The sequence below is a fragment of the Bombina bombina genome, chromosome 4 (assembly GCF_027579735.1).
Source record: "Bombina bombina isolate aBomBom1 chromosome 4, aBomBom1.pri, whole genome shotgun sequence".
NCBI classification, from domain to species: Eukaryota; Metazoa; Chordata; class Amphibia; order Anura; family Bombinatoridae; genus Bombina; species Bombina bombina.
The window spans coordinates 1095507808-1095533148 of record NC_069502.1 but is presented as its reverse complement, the minus strand read 5'-3'; the positions used below and the strand labels follow the sequence as shown (position 1 = coordinate 1095533148).

General features: G+C 38.6%; 1 long non-coding RNA gene across 1 annotated transcript in view; it reads left to right on the top strand.

The window, feature by feature from the left end:
• Positions 1 to 203: 203 nt before the first annotated feature.
• Positions 204 to 25341, top strand: part of LOC128655783 (uncharacterized) — a 65819-nt gene continuing 40681 nt past the window's right edge. The window contains exon 1 of the long non-coding RNA XR_008401904.1: positions 204 to 247. This is a non-coding gene — a long non-coding RNA (uncharacterized LOC128655783). The remainder of the gene's footprint in view (positions 248 to 25341) is intronic.

Sequence of the window (25341 nt, the reverse complement as noted above, 5' to 3'; positions counted from 1 at the left end):
CGTAACATGAAGAAACAGCTACACAAACATCATCCAAAGGCCAATTTAAAACTGAGATAGAGCTTATCGTTTTTTTCGAGGTGTTTATGATGGTGTAGAAAGATCATGTGACTTATTTTGCTTAAAGGGGTGTGGTCTGCCTGTCAGTTTCTCATATCAGTTGGCACATGTGTGAGATGTGAATGAGGCAGCAAAATGTATTTGGAAACACAAAAGGCAGTTTTCATATTACATCTGTTGAATAACTGTAAGTAACCGACCTCTGTATTTAACATAATGAACAGTGAACTGCTATGAAAAATTTCCTAGCACACATTATGTTTCTGTAACTGTTAATGCAAATGCTCTAACTGCTAATGCAATTACTTGTAATAATAATAATAATAATAATAATAATAGTAATAATAGTAATTACATTACTTTTGTTTGTGCAATGCAAATGATATTCTACTCAGTTAATGCATTTTTTTTATTTTATAAATGTATTTCTTACAATAAATACTGATATATTCCAAATGGAAGAAATAAATGATTTGTTTGAATTTGATACATAAATCAATCTTTTCGCACTGTTTAGTTATCCAATTCAACTAGGAAGCCATGATGTTTTCTGTAATAAAACATTGCATTATTTGGATAGTGACTTAGCAGACATTAAGGAACTAAAATATTTTAGTAGGTTTAAATTGTCAAATGCATTACCGAGAATTTAGAATGTTTAAAGGGGCATTAAACACTAAGAGGCCTATTTACCAAATGTCTGTCGGACCTGATCCGACAGTGCGGATCAGGTCCGACAGACATCGCTGAATGCAGAGAGCAATACGCTCTCCGTATTCAGCAACGCCACCCTCTGCAGACTCGCGGCCAATCGGCCGCCAGCAAGGAGGTGTCAATCAACCCTATTGTACTAGATCGGGTTGAATTGTGGTATTGTGGAGCCTTTAGACCGCTGCTTCATAACTGATGTTTCTGGCGAGTCTGAAGACTCACCAGAAAGTTGAAAGTAAGTATATTAGTAAGTTACAAGTTGAAGTAAGTTACAAGTTGAAAGTAATATATTAGTGCTAAGAGAAAGTCTAGGGCTTACTAACATCTGGATGTCAGATAGCGTGGTTGCACTAAATCCCTCTGTGAGGGTGCACTGAAAACCTCATGTTAGCTATCACTCAAGCACTAAATCAATGGGGTGTTAAACCAAAGGTGATTAAGACAATGGTAACATAGTGGAATTCTTTTAAACTATGGTTTTCTATTTAGATATAAGTTTAAAACACTGCACACATGCATAAATAAGCATACACACATATGTACACACACATACACATATATATTTACATACATATTTGTATTTAGACGTGTATCTGTATGTATCTATGTTAAATCCCTTTGCATGCCTGAGACCTCATATCTTTGAGCCCTTATAACTCTTGTGTGCAATATTTTTTTTTTAAATCATTTTTATATATCTATACCTATATACAATTATTTATTTTCAATGTATCCTTCCTGGTAAAATATTTTATAAATATATAAATATAAATTGTACCAAAATAACATCAGATATATGTAGAAAATGTATTTATGAATAAATAGAACATTTTCTGCTATATGAAAAACATTGTAATGTGAAATATTCATATTTTCATGTTGGGGTTGCGCACAACAGTACAACTCTCGGCAGGGACCTCTATCCATTTGACCCCCTATAAATGTTACCTTGTATACCACCTATGTTTATAGCGCTGCGGAATCTGTTGGCACTCTACAAATGCCTGATAATAATAATAAGTTTAGGTGTGAGTTGGGTTAGCACGAGAAGGAAATCAGTTTACTTTTAACTGATAATAAGAGAGCAACCCAACAAATTAAAAACGCTTACTTTTAGTGCAGTTATCGCTCAAACGGGAGTATCAAATAACGTTACGCTCATAATCTTGCTCTTAGTGTTGCTCTTGAGCACAACACTTAAAGTGAAAGTAAATTTTTGTGCTAATGAATCTACCTACAGTTAAACCTCAGTTCAATTAAGCAAGTCGCTAACTTATTTTTTTAAACAAATCAAAGTGTGACTAAATAATTTTATTTTTACTGATCGCATAAAGCATTGCCTTCCTCCGCCCCCTCGCCATCTTCCTGGTTTATTCGAGCTTGAATCTTCAACTGACCGTGACATAATTTACGTCAAGATGCGCGCTTGTAACCGACAATGAAAAATGTTTGCGCATGCGCAATTGGACGATATACGCTGCGATACATAGTAACACAGATTCACGTAGCTTTCGTGATGTAAACAGGATTCACTTCTTTCATGCGCATGCGGCTACTGTGAACGCGCTTCTCTGAGACAGAAGGGATTCACTATTAGCCGCATGCTCATTAGAAGCCGTGGGCGTTAGTCTGGATGCTGGAGACGCCAATGGGGGAACCAATCGGTTAGATACCGAAGGTTTCGTCACAGCCAAATAATTTTTTTTTTTTATCGCGGGTGGAGGAACGGATAGCTGATAGCGCTATTCTTAGCACAGGTTTGTGATAAGCATAATGTACCCTGTAGTATTGATTGCGCTCCACTAATCTAGCCCTAAATACATGCTAGATAGAATTATATAATTAACAGCAAATATTACCCTGATAATAATACGCAGACATATTTTTTTTTAATTATTTATTTGGTTAAATATTGAAAAAAATAAGTGTAAACTTTTAAGTATAAAGTTAGTCTCCAACAAGAAGCAGCTGAAGAAATCACAATCCAAGTGTGTATTGGTAGAAATATGTACTAAAATGTTATTTTAAAATTGCTCTCTCTAAGAACCCGATGGTCAAAAGTTTTCTGGGATGACAAGATTATTAAAGAATGCTCGCCAGTACTTCTTTTTCCCTGGTGGAATGATCTAAAGCCACTTTTTACCCTGAAAACAGGGTGTCTCGCTGAGGGGCGTATACTGCATTCTCATATGGGGAGATGTGGACATTACAAAAGTGCACAATAAAATTTGTATTTTAAAAATCTTACCAAACTAATAATTGGACAATTCACACAAAAATACGCAGGAAAAATTTGAATTGTTAAGGTTCATCAAAAATCGTATATTGTGTTAAAAAAGTAAATTTTGTATGTAAATTAGAAAAGAATAAGTCGTATTGAAAATGCACAGCGTAAATCGTAATTTAAGTACACTGGATGCACAAAAAACCACACAGAAATTTGTACTTTTAAATACAAAATACAACGTGCATTGTTGTGTTTTTGTAAAATGGGCTGAACATGGTTGTTCCATGGGCGTATATGAAATGTTCTCTCTTATCCCAGCGTCATTTTGAAAAGATTTTCGCAATACAGATCTCACAGTTTTTTCCCACAAACTAAAATGTTGCAAGCTTTTCTCAAAACACTCAAAATACTTATAATCCTAATAGAAAAACACATGCATACAAAAATATAGGCAATTATATGATGCTATATCCAGAAAGCAGCATAATATAATTTATAGGGGCCTATCTATCAAGCCGTCAACTTTGTTGCATTCAATGGCACCAATACGTTCGCCTAACATCTCGGCCGCGGACCTGAATACGCTCTCCATTATTATAAAAAAAGCCGGCAAAAAAAGCCAATATGATTTGAGCTCTCATCCTATTGGCTGATTGGAACAGCTCTCCATTATTATAAAAATAAAACGGCAAAAAAAAGCCAATAGGATTTGAGCTGATTGGAACAGCCAATAGGATGAGAACTACTCAAATCCTATTGGCTGATTGGAACAGCCAATAGGATTTTGGCGGCTCTAATCCTATTGGCTGATTGGAACCTTTCAGCCAATAGGAATGCAAGGAATGCCATCTTGGATGACGTCACTTGCATTCAAGATCCAGTTTACGGCGGATACCGTATTGAAGAGGAGCTCCTTGTCGGATGTCTTCAGGATGGACCCGCTCCATGCCAGATGTCTTCAGGATGGACCCGCTCCGCACCGGATGGATGAAGATAGAAGAGGCCGCATGGATGAAGACTTCGCCGGCTGGATGAAGATGGAAGAGGTCGCCCGGATGAAGACTTCTTGCCGGCTGGATGAATCCTTCAAGCGGAACTTCAAGAACTGTAAGTTGATTGTCAGGGGTTAGTGTTAGGTTTATTTAAAGGTTTTTTTGGGTGGGTTTTATTTTTAGAGTAGGGGCTGGGCAGTAAAAAGCGAAATGCCCTTTTAAGGGCAATGTGTCAGGGTTTTTTCCCTGTTTTGTTTGCCATGTGCTGCTAGCAGCCATTTTCCTCACCTCTCTTGCTGACTATGGTGCATTGTGGGGGATGCTGCTCATTTCCTGCACTTCCTTTTATGGCCAGACTGGTGTGCATCATCTGTGTGAGACAGGATGCAGTCTCAGAATTGTGATGTCATCACTTATTATTTAAAGGGCCTCTGTTCAGTATGCTTTGCCTTTGCGTTGTCTCAACCCTGTTTGTGAGAGTTCCTGTGTATTACCTGGCTGTCTGACATCCTTCCTGGTTCCTGATCTCTGGCTTGGTCCTAACTCTGCTGTTTTCCTTGTTCCTGATTCCGGCTTGTCTGACTATTCGCTTTGGCTCCTGACTCGGCACGTCTGACTACCAGCTCTGGTTTTGACTCCTGGCTTGTTATTTGACTTGTGGACTTTTTATTATTTTTTTGTTATTAATAAAGGTGTGATTATTTTTGCACTTCTCGTCTCAGTCTGATTCCTGGCACCCTGACATTACGCAAAGGCCATGAATCCTGATGGTGCTAATAATCCACCTTTACCTGCCATAATTTCCAGGATGGATGAAAAGGATCACCGCTTGGATCAATTTGCACTAGCCCTGCAAACCCTGCTGACTCGCACTGCACATTTTGACCTAAGTGTCCCACAAGTTATGGCTGCTCCTGTTTCCGCTGCTGCACCTAGTCCTACCAGGATCATGTCCAGTTCTGCATCTCTACCTCAGTGATATGGAGGTGATCCTATTCAGTGCAGAGGGTTTTTGAATCAGGTGGGCATTTACTTTGAGATGTTACCTCAGGCGTTTCTCTCTGACAGAGCTAAGGTGGGATTTCTCATCTCGTTACTCTCTGACACAGCTCTTGCCTGGGCTAATCCCTTATGGGAGACTAATAAACCTGTGATCAAATTACCCTGAATTTGTGGCCTCCTTTCGAAGGGTATTTGATGTTCCGGCTCAATCTTTCTCTGCTGCTAAACTCATGTCCATTCAGCAAGGTACAAGATCTGTTGCTCAGTATGCTATTGAGTTCCGTACGCTTGCCGCAGAGGTTGATTGGAACAATGAAGCACTTGTTGCCGCCTTCTTTCATGGGCTCTCTGATGCGATTAAAGACGAGGTTGCTGCCAGAGATTTACCAGATGATCTTGAGGCATTGGTGTCTTTTTTGATCCTAATTGACATTAGACTCAGAGAGAGGTCCTCTTTCAAGGAGCGCTTGCGGAATCCTCCTGTTTCGTTGTCTCCTACGTGTTTGTTCCCACCCATGCCTCCCTCTCCTCCCATGCCTCCTGGTCCCAAGTCACCAGGTACTGCTGAGCTGATGCAGTTGGGATTCACGCATCTCTCCGCAGCGGAGAGGGCCTTTAGGAGGAGGGAGGGGCTCTGCCTCTATTGTGGGTTACAGGGCCACCTTTTGAAGTCTTGTCCTACACGGCCGGGAAATGCTCACACCTAAGGTCCTGTCGGGGGCAGACCTTGGGTGGTTTATCCTCGTCCCCGGAACTGCTTAAGGAGAAACCTTTGGTCACAGTTGTCCTTTCCTGGGTGGACTCTTCCATAGTCACCCAGGCTCTTGCTGACTCTGGTGCTGCGGGCTATTTCATTGACAGTGCTTTTGTATGAAAGCACTTCATTCCTGTTTTTTCCTCACGAAACTGCTCCGTTGTCCATGGCTGTTGGACAGGTGATAAACTCTCTGCATTTTCCGGTTGTTCTGGGTTATCCCTGGCTCCAAAAGCACAATACCAGTCTCGACTGGCGCAGGTCCGAAATTTTGTTGTGGTCCCCGCAATGTATTTCCACTTGTCTTTGGAAACCAGTTAAAGTCTTGTGCACTTCTTCGGTATCTCAATTGCCAGAGAAGTTCCGAGAGTTCCTAGACATTTTTGACAAGGTGCGTGCCGGTAGGTTGCCTCCTTACTGGTCTTACGATTGTGCCATAGACCTGCAACCTGAAGCCATTCCTCCTCGGGGCCAAGTTTACCCTTTGTCTGTTCCAGAGAATTATGCTATGGAGGAGTATGTTGCAGATGCTCTGTCGCGGGGATCATCCACAAATCCTGCTCTCCTGCAGGGGCTAGCTTCTTCTTTGTGAAGAAAAAGGGTGGTGAGTTAAAACCATGCATCGATTATAGGGGTCTTAATCGTCTTGCCATTTAAAATGCTTACCCTATTCCGCTCATTACGGAACTCTTTGACCGCCTCAAGGGAGCTACGGTCTTTACTAAACTTGATTTAAGAGGAGAGTACAATCTCGTTAGGATCAAGGAGGGCCACGAATGGAAAACAGCATTTAACACCAGGAGCGGGCATTATGAGTATCTTGTAATGTCCTTTGGCCTATGTAATGCTCCTGCTGTTTTCCAGGAATTTATTAATGATGTCCTATGAGATATGTTGCAACAGTGTGTTGTGGTGTACTTAGACGACATCCGCATACACTCACCCACACTTGAGGCTCATCGTTCTGATGTTACATGGGTTCTTCAGAGACTACGTGAGAACGGCCTGTTTTGTAAACTTGAGAAATGTGAGTTCTATCAGACTCAAGTAACCTTCCTAGGTTATGTTATCTCCGTTGTAGGGTTCTCTATGGATCCTGACAAGTTATCTGCAGTTCTGCAGTGGCCTCGCCCAGTTGGTCTTTGGTCTATTCAACATTTTTTGGGGTTCGCCAATTACTATAGAAAGTTTATTAAAAACTTTTCTTCCTTGGCCAAACCTATCACAGACATGACCGGTAAAGAGAATGATCCACTCCATTGGTCACCTACTGCCATTAAGGCCTTTGATAGTCTTAAGACTGCCTTTGCTGCCCCTCCAGTTCTGGCTCATCCTAACCCTGTCCTGCCTTTTGTTCTTGAGGTCGATGTGTCTGAGACTGGAGTAGGTGCCCTCTTGTCTCAACGTCCTACGCCTGACGGTTCCTTGCATCCATGTGGTTTCTTCTCTAAGAAATTGTCTCCAGCGGAGTGCAATTATGAAATTGGCGACAGGGAATTACTGGCCATAATTTTGGCACTCAAGGAATGGAGGCATCTTCTTGAGGGTACTAGCGTGCCAGTGCTCATTCTTATTGACCACAAGAATTTAACTTATCTATCTGAACCAAAACGTTTGTCGCTCCGACAGGCCAGATGGGCGCTATTTTTGTCTTGGTTTAATTATGTGGTCTCCTACCTGCCTGGTAGTAAGAATGTTAGGGCTGATGCCCTCTCTCGACAATTTTCACCTCTGTCCAAGGAGGAGTCTGTACCTACTCCTGTTATACCTCCTGACCATATTTTAGCTACCATACATACTAATTTGACTTCTCCCTTGGGGGAGGAGATCCTGGCTGCACAAACCAATGCACCTCCTGAGAAACCTAATGGTAAGTGTTTTGTTCCTGAGAATCTTCAAACTAAACTTTTGCACACTTACCACTATCTTAAAGCCGCAGGTCATCCAGGCAGGAACCAAATGATTTGGTCTGTCACTCGACAATTCTGGTCGCCAGGTCTTCGTTCTGATGTTGCTGCGTATGTTGCCTCCTGCTCAGTTTGTGCACAGAATAAGACTCCTCAACGTCTTCCTGTGAGTCTTCTTCAACCTATTGCTAATGGTGAACGTCCTTGGACACATCTTTCCATGGACTTCATTGTAGAGCTCCCTGTTTCCAATGTCAATACTGTTATCCTTATGGTGGTTGACCGGTTTTCTAAAATGTCACATTGCATTTCCTTGATGAAGTTGCCTACCGCTCAGGAGCTTGCTTCAATTTTTGCCCATTAGGTCTTCCGTTTACATGGGTTACCCAAGGAGATTGTGTCGGACCGGGGTAGCCAGTTTGTCTCAAATGGGGAACCAGCTTTCCTTCTCCTCAACATATCACGGAATGGTCTAATCAAGCTCTGGAACAGTTCCTCCATTGCTATGTCTCAGATCACCACAATAATTGACCTGAAACTGTTACCTTGGGCAGAGTTTGCTCATTATAGTGATTGACGGCTTGATAAATAGGGGCCATAGTGTCTGCAGGATTTACTTTTTAAAGTGAACCCCCTGCTCACTGCTAACTTCAATTTACGGTACAAAGTGTCCTTTCCAGCGAGCCTATTACTTTCAATAGGAGATATCTCACAGGTACTGCCCCTTATTTACGTTAATTCCACCAGGACAGCCCCTGCGAGGATTGATGAGAAAAACCACATCTGATCTGGCTAAGTTTAGCTCATCGGGCCCTAAGGGTGCGGGCATGGAGAAAAATCCCACACATCCAGAATATTATAGCACTCAGGCTAAATTCTGCCTTGCTAAAATTATTTGAGGGATCTATCATAGTGACAAGACGTCTTAGATATTTTTTCCTGAACTGAGTGCTTAAAGAGACACTCAAGTCAAAATTAAACTTTCATAATTCAGACAGAGCATGCAATTTTTTTTTTCTCTTTATTATTTCAGCATGATAAAGTTTACACAAATAGTTTACGCCATACAAGGCCAATAATTAATATGATCATAAAAAACATAACATAGTGTACCATTGACAAAATTTAAATTGCAACTTGACTAGTTTAAATAGTTCACATAAACAACTTTGAATTTCTCTTTTAAACTGCTGAGTCGGTTTATATCCCACAGTACCATCTACCTATAAACATCCAAACAACACACACAAAAAAAAGGGGGGGGGGGGAATAAATCAGCTCCTTCCAGCTTGTCCTACTATATTACCTAATATCCAGTAAAATTAACTCAGAGTTCCTAAATGGGAAAATCATATAATCTATTTCCGTAGCCGGAAATGTTTTGATAGATACAGACCATTTGTTAAAAAAAATGTCTAATGTCTATTTCATTGTCTATATTAGTGTCTTTTTGTTCCAGTATACACTGCTTCTTTAATGAATTCCTGACCTCCGGAATACTTGGGATAGTTCTCATTTTCCACTTTTTAAAGATTAAGTACCTTGCTGCTAGTATAGATAAAGTTATTATTTTTTCATTATGCTGATTGCCAGTACTATTCTTCAGGTAAAATATAATTTGCATTGGTGCTAGAACCAGAGGGGAGATTTTTTAGTGAATTATTCAGCCAGTATTCTAATTTACACCAGAAATGTCAAATTTTTGGGCACTTCCATAGCATATGCAAGAGGTCTGCCGCAGGAAAGGAACATTTAGGGCATTTATTAAAACTTAAATTGCATAGTTTGAAACCTTTTTCAGGGGTAAAATATGTTCTATGTAAAAGTTTAACATGAGATTCTCTCCAGGTAGCAGACAAGGTGGTCTGTGCTATTTTATCAATCGATACTTGGAGAGATTTTGAGTCAATACTATTCTGTGGTAACAGAAGATTCCAATCTGAGGCGATCTTATCTAAAATTGGAGCTCCTTTACTAGCACTGAGAATGTGGTAACACGGAGTAATTGACATATATCCATTCTTGACTAATGTGAGCCAGCTATCTAGCTTGCCCAAGGCCCAAATCCAGCCTACATCTTTAGTTAGTTCTAGAATATAATGTCTTATTTGCAAGTATGCAAAGAAATCTTTATTAGTGATGCTGAATTCGCTTTTCAGTTCTTCAAAGGTTTTTACACATCTTTTTTCCCTATCGATAAGGTAAGATACCCTATTTAATACTAAGGTGTGCCATTTTTTAAAAACTGCTGAATTTAGGCCTGCTTGAAATTTTGGATTCCCTGTTATCGGGAGGCCTTGTAATTAATTGATAAGGAACTACATAATTTCCACCAAGCCTTTAGTGGGTTGAATATGGTTTTAAGGATTTCCGTTGGCAGCTCTTTAATATCACAGTGAGTTAGTGCTAATGGAAGAAATGGGTTACAAATATTCTCTTCCAACGCATTATTAAGAACATAGTTGCTGAAAAAAATCCAATCTGCCACTATGTGTGTTAGAAAAGCCAGATTATACTGCCTGACATCCGGCAAGGCAAGGCCCCCATTTTCTTTTGAAAGAGAGAGTTTAGATAGGGATATCCTAGATCATTTCCCCTGCCATATGAACCGTCTTATCGCAGTGTTAAGTAATTGAATATCTTTTTCAAAGAGAAGTATCGGAAGGTTCTGTAAAACATAAAGCAATTTCGGAAGAAGAATCATCTTGAATAATGCTACCCGCCCAGAGACAGATAATGGCAGATTTTGGCACATTTTTAATTTCTCCCTAATGCTTGTGATAATTGGATGGATGTTAAGATTATATAAGTCACCAGGAGTGACCGGTATCCAGATCCCTAAATATTTAAAAGCATTGCTAACTGTTTTAAAGGGAATGTTAAGGATAGAATCATGGTTTTTCCTAAGCCACAATAGTTCAGACTTTGCAGCGTTCACCTTGTACCCTGAAAAGGATCCAAATTGTTCAATTATCCGAAGAAGTTTGGGTATACTAGTTTTAGTATTTGCTAGATAAAGAAGAATGTCATCCAATACAAAGCGATTTTCAGCTTATATCAATTTTCAGCTTATCTTTGCCTATTTTAATACCCTCCAAACAATGTCTGACCATGATGGCTAATGGTTCAATAGCAATATCAAAAAGAAGGGGGGAAAGCGGACATCCCTGATGTGTCCCTCTTCTGAGTGTAATCTCCGAAGAGAGGATGTTGTTAACTATTAACCTCGTGCGTGGCTCAGTGTATAAGTTTCCAATGAATTTAAGGAATTTCCCTCTAATCCTCAACTTATTTAGGGAGGTGGATATGTGATCAAAATACACTGAGTCGAAGGCTTTTTCAGCATCAACTGAGACAATAGCAAGATCAGGGAGGTCCTCCGCCCCCACCCCCTCTGATTCTCTCATATTCACAAAGTACTCCGTTATAACCAATACCTCTCTTATTTTTGCGGAGGAATTTTGTTTGTACAAAAACCCCGCTTGATCTGTGTGAATAATGTTTGAGAGGATTATCTGAAGCCTTTCTGCTAAAATAGAAGTTAATATCTTGTAATCTGAGTTTAGGAGGGCTATAGGTCTATAAGACTCCTTTTGGGTAGGGTCTTTTCCTCCTTTAAGGATCAGCATTGTGTAAGAAGCGGAGAAAGAGGATGGTACTGATTTACTATTGACATATATGTCATTGTAAAATTTACATAGATATGAAGCAATCTCTGAAGAGAGAATCTTAAAAAACTAATTGGGTAGCCCATCTGGGCCTGAGGCTTTATTTAAATACAGAGCAGTAATAGCGTTTTTGATTTCCATCTCAGTAATCGGAGTGTTAAGAATTTCGGCCGCTTCCGCTGTAATTATAGGGCAAGTAATTCTGCCCCAGAAGTCAGCCGAGTTGGTCTTGTCAGCCCTTCTGAAAGAGTAAAGATCTTGGTAATACTCTACGAATGCATCCGAAATTTCTTCAGGTTTCAAAAGGGTCTCAATCAGAGGTGATTTCTTATCATTCTTAACCAAGTTCGCTAAAAGTTTCCCAGATTTGTTTCCGAATTTGTACATTTTAGCTTGAAATCTGAGCTCTTTTTGTGTTTCTTGAAATAATTCACAAGTGTCTATTTCCTTCTTAGCTCTAATATATTTTGCCCAGTTTAGTGGAGTTTTTTCAATTAAATATCGATTATATTAGTTAGTAACAGATTTAAGTACTTCTTTCTGCCTTATCTTCAGCTTTTTAGTTATCATCGAAGTATGTTATTATTTCCCCCCTGAGCACTGCCTTTGCCGCTTACCAGAATAATGCAGGCTGGTCTATGTAAGAATAGTTAAAATGAGCGTATTCTTCTAATTTATTCTTAAGCCATCTTTTAAATTTTAAGTCAGTTACTAAAAAGCGAGGGAAGATGAAGAGTGAAGATTTAAATTTTAAAGAATTGAGCGGAATCTCTAAGTAAATGGGCCCATGATCTGATAAAAAGACAGGCATTATTCTTGCCTTTACCTGCATTGTTCATAGCCGCTCATCTATAAGAAATAGGTCAATTCTTGATAATGTTTTATGAGCCTTAGATAAACAAGTAAAATCTTGTACATCAGGGTTCTGAATTCTGCATAAGTCCTTTAATACTAAATTTTGCTTAATTATTTTGAACATTTTAGATTCTAAATTATCTCTCTTACGTTTTTGCTGTTTGAAACTCTGCCTCAATCTATCTAAAGGGCAGTGTAGAGCCATATTGAAGTCATCCCCAAGAACTAGGTACCCTTCAGCAAAAAGTACCACTTTTGTCTGAAGGAGATCCCAAAACTCTGGATCAAAGACATTAGGCGCATAAAGGTTACAAAGCGTGTAAAGTACTTTGGCAATTTTAACTTTTAACATAACAAATCTCCCCTCTGGATCAACCTTAGAGTGCAAAATTTCAAAATTAATCCTTTTCCCTATCAGTATGGCCACCCCTCTTTTCCTCTTGGAACTAGGTGCAGCAAAAACTTCTTTAACCCATGCCATCTTCAATTTGTTTGCTTCATCTAAGTTTAGACGCGTTTCCTGGAGGAATACTATATCCACATGAATCTTTTTCATATGTGAAATGATTGCTTTCCTTTTAATGGGAGTTGAGATAACTTCCACGTTCCAGGAAACTAATTTGAATTTATCCAATTTGCTTGTCATTTATTTGGAGAGAGAGAAAGACACAAGGCCAGGGAGGAGGGGAAGGGAAAAAAATTTTTTTAAAGAAAAAGGAAGGGGGAGACAAAATTTCCCTTATCGGGACCTGTATTGTATTGGTACAAAACATAACATAACATTTAAATAGCTTAGTCAGCCATGAAGATAGAAAATCTAACTCATTCTAGCTCACTTACGGTAGATTTAAAGTTCTGCGGTCAAAGGGGTGCGTTAGCTACGCGTGCTTTTTTTCCCCCGCACCTTTTAAATACCGCTGGTATTTAGAGTTCATAGAATGGCTGCATTAGGCTCCAAAAAAGGGAGCGTAGAGCATATTTACCGCCACTGCAACTCTAAATACCAGCGTTGCTTACGGACACGGCCAGCTTCAAAAACGTGCTCATGCACGATTCCCCCATAGAAAACAATGGGGCCATTTGAGTTGAAAAAAACCTAACACCTGCAAAAAAGCAGCGTTCAGCTCCTAACGCAGCCCCATTGTTTTCTATGGGGAAACACTTCCTACGTCTGCACCTAACACTCTAACATGTACCCCGAGTCTAAACACCCCTAACCTTACACTTATTAACCCCTAATCTGCCGCCCCCGCTATCGCTGACACCTGCATATTTTTTTTAACGCCTAATCTACTGCTCCGTACACCGCCGCAACCTACATTATACCTATGTACCCCTAATCTGCTGCCCCTAACACCGCCGACCCTTATATTACATTTATTAACCCCTAATCTGCCCCCCACAACGTCGCCGCCAGCTACCTACAATAATTAACCCCTAATCTTCCGACCGGATCTCGCCGCTACTCTAATAAATGGATTAACCCCTAAAGATAAGTCTAACACTAACACCCCCCTAAGTTAAATATAATTTAACTCTAACTAAATAAATTAACTCTTATTATATACATTATTCCTATTTAAAGCTAAATACTTACCTGTAAAATAAACCCTAATATAGCTACAATATAAATAATAATTATATTGTAGCTATTTTAGGATTAATATTTATTTTACAGGCAACTTTGTAATTATTTTAACCAGGTACAATAGCTATTAAATAGTTAATAACTATTTAATAGCTAAAATAGTTAAAATAATTACAAAATTACCTGTAAAATAAATCCTAACCTAAGTTACAATTAAACCTAACACTACACTATCAATAAATAAATTAAATAAACTACCTACAATTACCTACAATTAAACCTAACACTACACTATCAATAAATTAATTACATAAAATACCTACAAATAAATACAATTAAATAAACTAACTAAAGTACAAAAAATAAAAAAGAACTAAGTTACAAAAAATAAAAAAACAGAAAAATATTACAACAATTTTAAACTAATTACACCTACTCTAAGCCCCCTAATAAAATAACAAAGACCCCCAAAATAAAAAAAATGCCCTACCCTATTCTAAATTAAAAAAGTTCAAAGCTCTTTTACCTTACCAGCCCTGAAAAGGGCCATTTGCGGGGCATGCCCCAAATAATTCAGCTCTTTTGCCTGTAAAAAAAAACATACGAAGTCTTGATCGAAGCCCAAGCGGGGGCTGGAGATCCATAATCCAGCTGAAGTCTTTTATCAAGCCGCGGCTGAAGAGGTCCAGAAGAGGCTCCAAAGTCTTCATCCTATCCGGGAAGAAGAGGAGATCCGGACCGGCAACCATCTTGATCCAAGCGGCATCTTCTATCTTCATCCGATGACGAACGGCTCCATCTTGAAGACCACCAGCGCGGATCCATCTTCTTCTTCCGACGTCCAACTGAAGAATGAAGGTTCCTTTAAGGGACGTCATCCAAGATGGCGTCCCTCAAATTCGATTGGCTGATAGGATTCTATCAGCCAATCGGAATTAAGGTAGGAAAATTCTGATTGGCTGATGGAATAGGCCAATCAGATTCAAGTTCAATCCAATTGGCTGTTCCGATCAGCCAATAGAATGCAAGCTCAATCTGATAGAAGACTTCAGCCGGATTATGGATCACCAGCCCCCGCTTGGGCTTGGATCAAGACTTCGGAGGACGGATCGGTGAACCTGGCATTGTGAAGATAAGGTAGGAAGATCTTCAGGGGCTTAGCGTTAGGTTTATTTAAGGGGGGTTTGGGTTAGATTAGGGGTATGTGGGTAGTGGGTTGTAATGTTGGGGGGGGTATTTTATGTTTTTTTTACAGGCAAAAGAGCTGAATTATTTGGGGCATGCCCCGCAAATGGCCCTTTTCAGGGCTGGTAAGGTAAAAGAGCTTTGAACTTTTTAAATTTAGAATAGGGTAGGGCATTCTTTGTTATTTTATTAGGGGGCTTAGAGTAGGTGTAATTAGTTTAAAATTGTTGTAATATTTTTCTAATGTTTGTAAATATATTATTGTATTTAATTAATTTATTGATAGTGTAGTGTTAGGTTTAATTGTAGGTAATTGTAGGTAGTTTATTTAATTTATTTATTGATAGTGTAGTGTTAGGTTTAATTGTAACTTAGGTTAGGATTTATTTTACAGGTAATTTTGTAATTATTTTAACTATTTTAGCTATTAAATAGTTATTAACTATTTAATAGCTATTGTACCTGGTTAAAATAATTACAAAGTTGCCTGTAAAATAAATATTAATCCTAAAATAGCTACAATATATTTATAATTTATATTGTAGCTATATTAGGGTTTATTTTACAGGTAAGTATTTAGCTTTAAATAGGAATAATTTATATAATAAGAGTTAATTTATTTAGTTAGATTTAAATTATATTTAACTTAGGGGGGTTTTAGTGTTAGGGTTAGACTTAGCTTTAGGGGTTAACACATTTATTAGAGTAGCGGTGAGCTCCGGTCGGCAGATTAGGGGTTAATGCTTGAAGTTAGGTGTCGGCGATGTTAGGGAGGACAGATTAGGGTTTAATACTATTTATTATAGGGTTATTGAGGCTGGAGTGAGGCGGATTAGGGGTTAATACATTTATTATAGTAGCGGTGCAGTCCGGTCGGCAGATTAGGGGTTAATAAGTGTAGGTAGGTGGCGGCAACGTTGGGGGCAGCAGATTAGGGGTTAATAAATATTATGTAGGTGTCGGCGGTATTAGGGGCAGCAGATTAGGGGTACATAGGGATAATGTAGGTTGCGGCGGTGTACGGAGCGGCAGATTAGGGGTTAAAAAAAATATGCAGGTGTCAGCGATAGCGGGGGCGGCAGATTAGGAGTTAATAAATATAATATAGGGGTCGGCGATGTTAGGGGCAGCAGATTAGGGGTACATAGGGATAACGTAGCTGGCGGCGGTGTATGGAGCGGCAGATTAGGGGTTAAAAAATTTCAATAGAGTGGTGGCGATGTGGGGGGACCTCGGTTTAGGGGTACATAGGTAGTTTATGGGTGTTAGTGTACTTTAGAGCACAGTAGTTAAGAGCTTTATAAACCGGGGTTAGCCCAGAAAGCTCTTAACTACTGACTTTTTTCTGCGGCTGGAGTTTTGTCGTTAGATTTCTAACGCTCACTTCAGCCAAGACTCTAAATACCGGCGTTAGAAAGATCCCATTGAAAAGATAGGATACGCAAATGGCGTAGGGGGATCTGCGGTATGGAAAAGTCGCGGCTGCAAAGTGAGCGTTAGACCCTTTCCTGACTGACTCCAAATACCAGCGGGCGGTAAAAACCAGCGTTAGGAGTCTCTAACGCTGGTTTTGACGGCTACCGCCCAACTCTAAATCTAGCCGTTAGAAATTTTTCAGCTTCATGGGCTTTATCAAAAAAATGAGTTCCTTCTTTAGCGAAAATTTTCAACTTTGAGGGATAAATAATAGTGGCACGAAAGCCCTGTTGTATGAATTTGGTGCAGACTGGGGCCAATTCCCTTCTCTTTGTAGCTGTTTCAGCTGAGAAGTTCTGAAATAAGAGTATTTTAGCACCTCTGACATTGATGGGTTGATGTTTACGAAAGTGTTGAAGTAAAGTCACCTTATCTCGGTAGTTTAAAAATTTTGCTATCACAGGTCTGGGTCTGCTATTTCCCTTATTATCTATCCAGGAATCCCCTATTCTATGCACTCTTTCAACTATTATTTGTTGGTATGAAGGGGGAATTTTAAGAGCCTGAACAAGCGTCTCTGAGATAAAGGTGCTTAAATTTTCATATTGTTTTTCCTCTGGGACTCCAATAATTCTAATATTATTTCTTCTAGAGCGGTTTTCTATGTCCTCTATTCTAGCCTGCATTTTGTGAATACTTGTGTTCGTGATTTGTAGATTTGAACTGTGTAATGTGGTTTGGTCTTCCAGGTCTGATACCCTTTGCTCCACTTCTTGCAATTCTGTTTGCAAAATGTCTGATTTCCTGAGATAAAGCCAGAATATCTTGTTTGATTTCTAACTTCAGGGTATCAAATTTGGGAGACAAAGCATCGGAAATATTAGTGACCAGATTTAAAATCACAGATACTAAATTTAAAGGGGCTGGATGTATTTCTGCAGAGATATCAAGAGTACCTTTGGTTTTCCTCTCCCTATGCTTGGCTGCCATGGCTGGAGAAGGAGTCCTGGTGGAGGTGTGAAGAAATTTGTCCATATACTGTGCACTTACTTGTGAGAAAAAAAAAAAAGGGAATTCAATTTATTCAGAGGAAGTCCTCCTTAGGGAGGTTAAAAAGAGGTGAAAATTAAAGAAAGTGATGAGAAGCCCCCCAAAGGAGGGAGGAGGAAAAGGACAGTAAAGGTGGATGTGGGAGTGGTAGGTGAAGGAAATGTGAGGGGGTGCCCAGGGAATACAAGTGGGGGAAAAAAAAAAAGTGTTTGGTTAGGACTGCTTGACCAGCCAACGGCAGTAACAGCGGCCAGGGAAGGTTATTCTAAAATCGTGAAACAATCTCTTTCCTTCCTTCTCCCTTTTCTTTTTCTGTATCCCTTCTCTCTTCCCTCCTACCTTAGAAGGTGAGAACCTTAATAAAAACTTCAGCCTTCTTTAAAGTTAATAATTCAAAGATCTCAATATTATGATAGTTTTTAAAGAGAGCTTTTAGTATGAAAGTTTTATGTATTTCCAATACCTTATAGTACCTTTACCCACCAATTTATTTTTAATGGGGAAAGGATCCTCCAAATAACCTCTTCTAAAGATAGGAGTTAGTCAAGTTAGAGTATCTGATTTCAGAAAAAAAGCATTTAAAGCAGAGCTTACAAGATACTAATTAAATGAGCCAAAATCCTGAGGGTAGTTTCACGCCCTTATCTGGACGAAATTACAATCAAACCATTTTAACCTTGTATAGCACAATCTTGTGTGTTCAGTCCCTAGGTTCTTGTATCAAAAATAAGATATAGACACTCTGTTAATACTTAGATGTTTGACCTATAGGCTAGTCCAACCTGTACTTATATCTGCCAGATAATCAGCTTAAAGGGGTAGAGTGTGCTACTGCAGCTTATATCTCTAAGATAATTCTGAGAAATATCGTCCTAAATAATCAGGTCTCAAAGTGTGACACAGTATATATATATTTCTGATCTAAGGATATAGCAAACCCCAATTTTCAGTTTAGATAATGTGGACAGACAACACTTAAGGGCTAAATTGTATATCAATGAATACAGTTTTTTTAACAGTTGCAATCAATTAATTATATTATTTTACCTCTTCTCAGCAGATTTTCCTAAGTAAACACAAAGCTAGAAATATCACTTAGTAAGAACAGAGAAAGAAGAACACAAAAAAAAAAAGAATAAACAAATAAATTGACTTTCCTGTACAGTGTCCCTGTTTTTGTGACCCCTTTTTCCCCTTTTCCTTCCCTCTCCTCTCCTTCCTTAATGGGTCAGTTTGTAAGTTTTTTGGGGTCAACAATTCCTGTAGCTTGAAAGAGTTCAGCTGTATGAAACTAAATCCTACAGGTATTGACTTGATGGTAATAGCAGATAAAAAGAGAAAGGGGAGTAGCAAAGCGTTACAGTACCTTCTGTTAGGAATACCGACCAGCACACTACCTGCTTCCGTTGTAAAGAAAATTCCCTGTGATTCTTGAAAAACAGGGCTACTGCCGTTAGATGCCAGTGGATTTCTGTGTGCCGAAATGTAAAGAGCAGTTCAGGTGTGAGCCTGCCGTATCTCCTTCTTTAATCCGCAGTTCATGCAGTAGACAGAGAAAAGGAGAGGGGAAGGTCTTCGAGTGCCAGCACCAATCTAGCTCCGTTAGCTGGATCGCCTCTCAGTGCAATGACCTCCGGATCTGAAAACTCAGCAGGCAAATGCTCCACCGGGCGGCTGCGGCCAAGCACCAATGGGAAAGCAGGCAATAACACAGTCACAGAGTGATCACAGTGCGACGCTCTCACAGGACACCCATTGATCTCATCAGTACGCTCCTCTGCACCCGGTCTCCTCAAGAGTTGGCGCTCCTCAGGTAATATACTTTTGTAAATGTCTTGTTGTCTTGATGAGGATCGAGTGAATAGCCCTCAAAGTTATGAAGATTCTCGCTACCTCTTTCTTTTGAGATAGTAGACAGGTGAATTCAGGGCTTTTAAGCGCACCACCAGTATAGCTGATGTCCCTGCCCTCCTCCCGTGCAGCACCGGTGAGAGAGGAGGGAGATAAATTAGGTACCGTTGTTGTTTGGTACCCCCAGGTGTTTGTAGTAAAGCAAGCAAAGTGCAGGTCCTTCAAGCTTACTTCATGCCAGCGCAGCGGGGTGGTTTTCCACTGCTAAGATTCCAGGAGCGTTGTGTCAAGCTATCCAGATGGCTATCCCAGGTCTTGGGATACGGCGCGAGAAAAACACTGCCAACAGCCTTTAGGCAGGAGTTCTCTGAGCCAGCACTCCACTACCTGTGCTTAGCTCCTCCTCCGGAACCTCTCGGAGCATGCAATTTTAAACAAATTTCCAATTTACTTCCATTAACAAAATGTGCAATTTTTTCTTACATTTACATTTTTTGAGTCACCAACTCATACTAAGCATGTGCAAGAATTCACAGAATATACGTATATGCAGTTGTGATTGGTTGATGGCTGTCATATGACACAGTAGGAGTGGAAATAGATATAACTTTGAAATTTGGCAGGAAAAAAATCTACTACTCATTTGAAGCTTAGATTAAGTGCTATTGCATTGTCTTTTTATTGTGCATTTGTTTGCTGTGCAAATCTACTGTATTTACTAATCCTTTAAGATCATCAGCCCCTAAGTATTGACCTTTGTGTATACAGAAAGAGGTAAGATAATGAGGTATTTGTGTATAGGGCAAGAGATAAGGAGATCCTAAAAGCTAATCCCATTTGAATTGGTTGTGGTTTCAATGAACTAAGACAGTTATTTTGTATATAAAAATAAACTTAAAGGAACAATGTAACAAACATTTTCTACTCTCGATTTGATATAACTAGTCATTAGAAACACATTAGGGGAAAACAATTTTACAGGACACTGTCAATTTTATGATTTCTACTTGAATCTCTAACTACCCACTCTAAGGGGTCAGTTTATCAAAGCTTTGCACCCTTTTACATCTGCAGGTTCTCACAAGAGAAACTGCAGTCTGTATTTAACAAGCAGCGGTAATCAGACCGCTGCTTTTCTTACCTTTTTGCCACCTCTTAGGTGGCGAATTTCAATCTCCCCAGTCTCGTCCGACCAGGGAGATTGACAGCTGCTGTCCGCACCTGATTGGCTGTGCATGGGCAGGGGGCAGGATAGCACGCGAGCACAAAATAGCGCTCTTGTGCAATGCTGAATTCCAGTAGCGGAATTCAGCCCGCCAGAGGCGAGCTGCGGCGGACAGAGGTGCGTATGTGTGCCCCTGTCCACCGCAGCTTGATAAATCGACCCCTAACTCTTCACTTTCTTCACCTATCTTTCTATGTATAATTCTCCCTCTTAGTTCCCTTCTAAGTTGCCTCTCTATCCATCTCTCCCCCACATAGCACACTCTCAAAACAATGATCATTTTAAAAAAACATGTGTTATAAAAAAGTATGTGAGTAGGAGTCTGTATATAGTGTTGTATAACTGTATGTATGTATCTGTAGTGTGTACAAAATAACATTAAAGAAAACTTAAGACTTTTTTTCTGGTCACTTTTATTTATCCTGCTGTTACTATCAGTGGAAACTACACCGGTAAAATTCACCCCATGGGCTTACGATGCTTTTCTTTCCCATTGACAGATTAGTACTTCCTTCCATGAAGATCTGCAAAAAGCCATCAAATAAAGCATTCAAAACCCCATTAGCACAGATATTAATTTGTTCACCCAACAGTGAGCACAAATATGTGGCTGACCTGGAAATACTGTGTTTGTAACTTTCAGTTTTACTACTTTAAATGGCAGCTATTCAAGGGGATAGAAATTCTACAAAAAAGCAAAACAGATCACCCAAGCCTCATACAGTAGTTTCACACATCAAACTCTAACATTTTGTAATAGGACTCTGCTTCCGTGGAATGCTGTTTTATAACATTTTAATGCGTGCACCTTTTTATTCTGTTGGCAAATAAGTAATTTAAAGGGATACTAAATCCTTTTTTTTTTTGCTTTTAGGATTCAGATAGAGCATGCAATTTTAAGCAACTTTCTAATTTACTCGTATTATCAAATTTTCCTTGTTCTCATGCTATCTATTTGAAAAAGCAGGAATCTAAGCTTAGCAGCCAGACCATTTTTTGGTTCAGCATCCTGGATAGCGCTTGCTGGGGCGAGATTACATATGCGGCGTAGGTTTCAGCGCAACATGCAGAAACCTGAATCACCCGTAAGTTCACCTCACATATCGGATGAATCACATATACGGCGCTGGCAGATCATGAACTGCCATAAGTCGCATAAAATACACATTTCTGGTGTCGCCGGTGATTTACGACAGTTTAATTATGCCTAATTTAAAAAAAAATCACACGTAAAATTCTAACCTATCGGGAAAAAAGTAACCCGACACGTCAAACTCCTATAGCCGCCATCCCCCCCATATCGCAACTACTAACAAAAGTATTAACCCCTTAACCACCAACCCCCCACATCGCAATCTACTTAATATAGTTATTGACCACTAAACAACCATCCATCCACATCGTAATCTACCTAATACAGTTATTAACCACTAAATCACCATCTACCCACAACGCAATCTACCTAATTAACCTATTAGCCCCTAAACCGCCAACCCCCCACAATGCAGACTACCTAATAAAGTTATTAACCCCTAATCCACCAACCCCCCATAACGCAAAATACCTAATTCCACTATTAACTCCTAATCTGCCAACCCCTCCAATGCAAATTATCAATCTAATCACTAAGCCCCCTAACCTAACTCCCCCTTATTTAACCCCAAATAAACTACCATTACTGAAAATAAATAAAGGTTATCTCCCTAAAAAAAAAATTTATCAATATAAAAAAATCCTAACTTCCCATTAAGATTACATAAAAAAAAGAAAATCTAATATTACAAAAAATAAAAAATCTAAGGTTACAAAAATTAATAAACCAAATTATCCAAAATTAAAAAAAATAAACCTAATCTAATACCCCTATAAAAATAAAAAAGCCACCAAAAAATAAAAGCACCCCCTAATCTAACATTAAACTACCAATAGCCCTTAAAAGGGCCTTTTGCAAGGCAATGTCCTAAGTTTTACAGCTCTTTTACTTTTAAAAAGTTACAAATTACCCCCTAAAAGTAAAATCCCCCACCCAACCCGCAAAAATAAAAAAACTCATTTAAAAAAAAAACAAAGCTACTTATTGCGCCCTAAAGGGGCATTTGTATGGGCATTGTCCTTAAAAGGGCAATCAGCTCTTTTGCTACCCATTAAAATAAAAAAGCCCTAATATAAAGAAAGAAGAAACACCATCTTCATCCAGCGCGGGGCCCTCTTCTTTCTTCATCCCGGTGGCACGGAGCTGTGGTGGCGCGGACTTCCATTGCAGAGCCTCCTCTTCTTGTGATCTCCGCCTTACACTGAAGATTGAATGCAAGGTACCTGTTTTATATTGGGGTACCTTGCATTCCTATTGACTGAAATTTTCATATCAGCCAATAGGATGAGAGCTTCTTAAATCCTATTGGCTGTTCAAATCATATGTGATATGTGATCGAGCCCCTGGTTGGTGGCTAATAGGAGTAATTTAGAAAATTGCTTAAAATTGCATTCTCTATCAAAAAAAAAAATTGGGTTCAGTATCCCTTAAAAAGAACAATGTAATCAGACAAGCACTTGTGAAAAGTTCACTGTATATATACAGTGAACTCTTATCAACTGTGTGCATTGTCCCTTTCAAAGACTTCTAGATGCCCACAAAAATAATTATAATGGAAAACATTTTCAAATGGGCTGGACTGGGGTCTCTTATAAATGTAAACTTTTGTTTACATAGATTTCTGTAGCAAATAATGCAGTCTTGAAATTTGCATAATGGTAGCAGCTATTTCAAATGACAAAATAAAAGTAAATTATTTATTTGTAAACAATTTAATACATTCGAGCAAGTAAAATAGATCATTGTGAACACCTTAAATGGGAGACAATTTTACTGTGCAATGTCCTTTTAATAAAAGAAATGTTTTTTCTTGAAAATTATTATAGTAAAGGGACATGAAACCCATATCTTTTCTTTCATGGTTGAGATAGAACAAACAATTTTAAGCAACTTTTCATTTTACTTCTATTATTTAGTTTGCTTCATTGTCTTCGTATATTTTGTTGAAGAAGCAGCAATGCGCTATTGAGCGTTAGCTGAAAGCCAATGACAAGAGGCATATATGTGCAGCCACCAATCAGCAGCTTCTGAGCCTACCTAGGTATACTTTTCAACAAAGCATACAAAGAGAACGAAACAAATTAGATAATAGGAATAAATTGGAAATTTATTTCAAATTCCAAGCTCTATCTGAACCATGAAAGTAAAAAAAGTTTGGTCTCATGAAACCATTAAAAATGAATGTAATAATAATAAATCATTCATTGCAACAACAACAAAAAAACACAATGAGCCAATCAATAAAGGACTATAATCTTATATTACTTGTTCATTTCCAAAAGTAAAGTATCCTGATATTCAAGTGAATTAATTCTGTAAATAGCAAAAATAAATAAAATAAATGGAAATGTAACTACTGTAGATACCATATAAATAAAGATGGAATTGAATTATGGATTAAAATGTAGCAGTAGCGATAAAAAAAAACACATAAAATCTTAGCATAAAATCAAAAGGGATAAATAACGATGAATCTATCCATTAAATTGTTTAAAAACAACTCTTTATGGGCGTTGTTTATAATTACCCTATTAACACAATTCTTGTTCATCTAAAGTGCAAAGATTTTTTTTGTTTTTCTATATATTTTCAACACCTTGACTCTGGGGAAGTTCTAAATAGCCTTACATTTCTGCATATACATAGCTAGCCACACAGTTCTGCCAGCTGTGAATAAATAGCATTGATTACACTTTGCCAAAAGCTTAGTGATCTGCATGGATACATTTGGCTGTTTTCAGTTTAAGAAAGACCTGCTTTCATGAGAAATAAAATGTGGGGTCCGAGTTGCTTCACATCCGCAGGATTCACATGGCCCGGTAATAAATTGCCATACACGATAGAGTCAGAAAACTGAATTCTAAATGCAGATCTGTGACTTCATGAGAGCATCTTGCAGAACATTTTATAAAGACTGATCTGTGCTTCTATGTTTGAAATGCGGAGGTGTGAAATCAGCAGAAACATTATGGGTTTGAATGAAAAAATAATGCATTATATGTTAAAGGAAATGAGTATGTTTGGATTGAAGGTGTTAATAAGCTAACCTTTTTCCCTGTAATATCTATTTTACCTAGATTTCTGGAAATGTTTGTGATATGAGTATATTTTGCTCGACCCTCTCTCGTTTCTAAAACGTAACAGGGAAGTGTTTTCACGTGTCTTTTCCTGAATGATAATTACTAGACAGTGTGATTTAGTATTTTTCTGTTTTTTTCTGTCATTAATGCAAAAGACTGTGACAAGCCTAGACAAGTAAAACATTTGTATGAAAAAGTAAATGACACTCCAGGCATATTTTCCTCTCTTATTCCTTCAATCACATCTCCTCTGGCATAAACAACTGAACTAGATATAGTATCTATTACTTTGATAAAAATCTAAAAGGAAAACACTAAAGATTAGTTAAAATTACAGCATACAGGGTGATATTATTGACATTCCAAATGTGAAATAATACAAAAATGTAACATGGTTGGTGAACATAAAATCTACTGTTTAAGGGTCATTAAAATCAAAATTAAGCATTCATGATTCAGACAGATTATGCCATTTTTAACAACTTTACAATTTGCTTCTAAAACCATATGAGAATTACTAGGGCTTATGGACACTCATAGGAGCACTGATAAAGGTCCTTATTTTTTATTATTATTATTATCATTTATTTGTATAGTGCTACAAACTTCTGTATAAATAAATATATATATCACAATAACAAGCGCTTTGCATTGATCCATGTTACTTTGTTAATGGA